This window comes from Microtus oregoni, unplaced genomic scaffold (assembly GCF_018167655.1).
Source record: "Microtus oregoni isolate MIOR12 unplaced genomic scaffold, Mior012 000015F_ref0000493, whole genome shotgun sequence".
NCBI classification, from domain to species: Eukaryota; Metazoa; Chordata; class Mammalia; order Rodentia; family Cricetidae; genus Microtus; species Microtus oregoni.
The window spans coordinates 3165498-3169785 of record NW_024543074.1 but is presented as its reverse complement, the minus strand read 5'-3'; the positions used below and the strand labels follow the sequence as shown (position 1 = coordinate 3169785).

The 4288-nt window shown below is 49.7% G+C and overlaps 1 long non-coding RNA gene and 1 other non-coding gene across 3 annotated transcripts; one reads left to right on the top strand and one right to left on the bottom strand.

The window, feature by feature from the left end:
• The first annotated feature begins 2596 nt into the window (after positions 1–2596).
• LOC121456797 lies at positions 2597–4288 on the top strand. 2 transcript variants are annotated; one of them, XR_005975659.1, is made up of 2 exons: positions 2597–2691; positions 3240–4288. It is a non-coding gene; the product is annotated as an uncharacterized LOC121456797 (long non-coding RNA). The 2 variants fall into 2 exon arrangements; XR_005975658.1 differs by having other exon boundaries at positions 2640–2738.
• On the bottom strand, positions 2829–2900 carry Trnaq-uug. Its single transcript has one exon. It is a non-coding gene; the product is annotated as a tRNA-Gln (tRNA).

Below are 4288 nucleotides of genomic sequence, written 5' to 3'. Positions count from 1 at the left end.
GAAGCCGAGAAAGCCTGACTCTGTGCATAGCCCCAGCTCCTCTTGAGACCACAGCAGGCAAGGTCTCTAAGTGCCCTGGACCATCTCCAGGCACCAGAAGTCCCGTTGATGGACAGCACCAATTGCTAAATGTTTTTCCTAATTGCCCCCCCCCCCCACTTCCACCCATAAATTCTCATTCTCTGCCTCTGTCACAAGCCAGACTAGAAAGGCATAGGCAAACACACTAAATAGCTGTCTGTGTTCTCTAAGTTTTCCCTCCTTGCACTAGTACTTGAGCTTCTAGAACTTTGCTATCCTTGGTTGTCTTTTTAGAAGTTAGCATTATTGAATATAGCAGAAGAGCAGATAGAGACAAGGAACTGCTTCTCCCTCTCCCCTCGCTCTCTCACATCATGGGCGTCCGTCCGTGCGTTCCTGATGAGTTGGGTGGAGGTGAATGTGTGTCAAGGTGTGTGTGGAGGTCAGAGGTCAACCTCTGTGAGTCAGTTCTCTTTCCTCTGTATGCCAGTTCCAGGGTAGAACTCAGGTCACCAGGCCCGTACGGTAAATGACTCCACTCACGAGCCATCTCACCGGCCTCGTTCTTTCTCTGACAGAACATCATGAAGTCCACGCAGTCCTCGACCTTGCTGAGTAGCTTGGGATGACCTTGAACTTCTGATCCTGCTGTTCCTACCTTTCCAGTACTGGGATTACAGGCAGGTGACAACATACCTCCTTAGGGTTTTCCTGTTTGTTTTACGGATTCTCAAAACACTGACAGACAAAAGGCACCACTGTTATTCTTTTACCAAAGAGGCTTAGAACATTCAAATTGATCACCCAGATATATCTAACCAATATCAATGCGTTTATCCAGGTCTTTGTATGACAACCAGATGTAAACTAGTCTCGGGCAGTTCCTCAGGCATCTTGCACGGGTTCTCTTATTGGCTGGCCAGCAAGCCCCAGAGACCCTCCTATCTCTGCGTCCCCAGCACGGGGACTATAAACAAGTGCCACTGGGTCCATCTTGTGACGTGGATTTCGGGGAAGAACTCAGGTCCTCACTGTTGCATACAAACCCTTTTCTGGCTGAGCCATCTCGCTAGCCCATGGTTTTGCTGTTTTTCTGCAGGCAGTTTTCTTACAGGTTTTTCTTTTTTTTTTTTTTGGTTTTTCGAGACAGGGTTTCTCTGTGGTTTTGGAGCCTGTCCTGGAATTAGCTCTTGTAGACCAGGCTGGTCTCGAACTCACAGAGATCCACCTGCCTCTGCCTCCCAAGTGCTGGGACTTACAGGTTTTTCTAATTTATACTTAGTTATTTAGATTTATCATTTACGCATTACACACACAAATCCCTATTCTGTGGCTACCTTTTTTCTCTCATTATGCCAGACCATTGAGTGCCTTGCATACTTTACCCCTGAGCAAAACACCCAGCCTGTCCTTTTCTTACTGGTATCTTCTGATAAGGGCACAGAGTAGCACGCTCATCTTGGGAAGTATAACACTCTTGTGCCTTTAATTAAGGCTTTGTTTGAACTGAGAGATGTACGAATTCCCCTATGTTGTCACCCAAGGCTTCACTGCCTTCTTCGCTTTCAGGTCAACAATTCACGTGAGATTTACGGCTGCGCTTGGTGTACATTAGAGAGGAATCCGATTTTGTATTTTTCCATAGAAACACAATGGCCAATGTAAAGTAGGTCCTTTTCCCTACTCTGCTGTACCAATTATTATCATTATTATTTAATTTCCTTTTGGTAACACCTTTGTTATATGTATTTCTTCAGTGTACAGTTGACAAGCAGGTTTATTCTCTGGTGGCACAAATCGTCCTTCTCGCGCCTAGATATTTTTTTTTGTTTGTTTGTTTTTGTTTTTCGAGACAGGGTTTCTCTGTGGGCGCGCCTAGATATTTTTTGAGGCTGGGATGGCTCATTCAAACTGATCCATTCAGGCGTCTTAAAGAGTGCGTGGGTCGGGTCGGGAAAAGGCGTACTGAGAATTAATAGGAAAGCCAAACGAGGCTTCTTTTTGTTTCTATGGCATCCTCCCAAGGGTGGGAACTTATAGCCACCATGCCAATCACTTTGTAGGGAGACTATAATGCGTCAGCAGGCTCCCTCGTCACTTACCCTACAGGGAAAAACATCTCGAAATCCAGGTATGAATCCAAAGAAGATAACAACCCATGCACGTATCTTCCACCCTGTTGGAGAGGTACGCCTTTTCCCGCAGGTCCCACGCACACGCGCGCGCTGCTGCAGAATTCTTATTCTGCGCTTGGAAAAACACCCCGTGGACGGTGAGAAACGGTCCTGACGAATTATCTAATTGAAAAACGAACCTCGCTAGGGTCTCTGACCCCAAAAACACAAACCTCCGGGTACCACTCGCTTGTGGCCAATCAGAGGTCCCCTGGAATCATTTGCCCGCCCCCTAGCCCTTTCCGGCCACTTCATTCGCAGCTCACAAAGCAATCCCGCCGCGCGTTCTGCACAGTAGCCAATAAGAGAACAGGGGGCGGGGCCTCCTGGCGCACCGAGTAGGCGGTACCCCGCCAGGAACGCCTCGGGAGCCTTCGGGTGCTTTCGGTTTTCCCTTCAGGGTAAAGTTCTGTTCAGTCTTCCATCAACACATTTACTTTTCCGCCTGACTCGGCGCGCGTGCGCAGTGCCACCCGGCCCAGGCTGCTCTTGAAATGTAAGCGTGTTGAACCCGGGGAGGGAAGCTGGGCGGCCGTCCTGCAGGTCAGTGCGTCCCACGTCAAGCCTCGAGCAGGTCGCTATTTCCTGCAGGCCCCAAAACAGGGATTCTAAGGCCAAAAATGATGTGCAGTGAGGTCCCACCGAGATTTGAACTCGGATCGCTGGATTCAAAGTCCAGAGTGCTAACCATTACACCATGGGACCTGCTGGCGGCTTTAGGCGCCCGGCAGCCTTCTCAAGCCACAGGACGTTGGGCAACCTTTCCTAAGCTTCGCTACAGTTGATTTGGGCCCCTGGCACAAGGCCACCATGGCGGGCCAACGCGGAACCACCGAGATTCCGGTGTCCCTGCGAGTTCCAAACGTTCCTGGGCCCCGAGGCGTCACTGCTTCCGGTGCTCCTCGAGGGTCCCGGCCCTCGCCCGCAAGTCCTGGGGGGCGGCTAGTTGTCGGGTTGGAGCGAGTCTGGAGAAAGCAGGCGCCCCGGACTCCGGGCAGGAGGCTCGGCTCACGCAGCCTGCGTTGTTTAATGTGTTTCTTTTAGGAGGCGGTGTGGCGAGGACGCTTTGGCCCAGCGGGGAAGGAGGCGTACTGGCACGTGGTGGCACGGCCGTTCAAACCCCGGACGCACCTGGGAGGCTGAACCGGGGCTACCGGAGGGGACCCCAAGCTGGGGGCCGCAGCCGGCGCTCGGTGCGCGGCAAGTTAGCATCTGTAGGGTGGCCGGGGCGCTTCCAGCCCTGCACTTCCGCGTGCGCTTCTAAAGCCCGGGCTGCCGAACCTTCCAGCATTTGGATCCTTCGAAAGACCTCCAGTCGGCTCTTTAACAACAGACACCCCCAAAAAAGACACTTCTCCGAGCTGTCTCGCGTTTCACTGACTCGAAATGTGTTTCTGCAGGTCAGTCGAGCAGTAGTTTACGCGTAATTTGACTCAGCAATTTCACCATCCGGACGTTATCCTACCGGGCATCCATCAGTACCAGGAGGTGCGTTCAAGGAGATTCTTGACTATATATTGTTTATTATAATACAGTGAGAATTGACAAAATAAACAATGGATATTTCGTAAGTGCTCCACAAGAGTTTAAGAAATAACTCCGTGTTCTCACTGATAAGCACTAAGGAACCAGCAATGTTAAACACACAGGGTTGTTCATCTCTTCAATGAGAGTGATGTATAACCTATTTCCACCTAGAAGGCTGGGAATGGACGAAGTTAACAGCCTGGTCACCTTTATCATTAGTGTGTTTTTCTCAATCTATAGAAACAAGTTTTGTTGTTTTTGTTTTTTCAAGACAGGGTTTGTCTGTGTAACAGCCCTGGTTGTCCTGGAACTCGGGCCGTAGACCAGGCTGCCTCCCAAGTGCTGGGATTAAGGACCTTCACCGCTACAGAAACTATCTTTATGGAAGATGTCACATGTACTTTACAAAGAGTTTCAGTGTAGTTGTGTCTTAAACTTTGTTGTGCACGCATTTTTGAGTTAATTGTGCACCTAGGATTGACTTAATTATTACCAGGAAAGTTTTCACCAAACTGTGCTGTGCTTAAACGTGCCTAAAATAAACTCCTTGGTGTCAGACTCTCAAA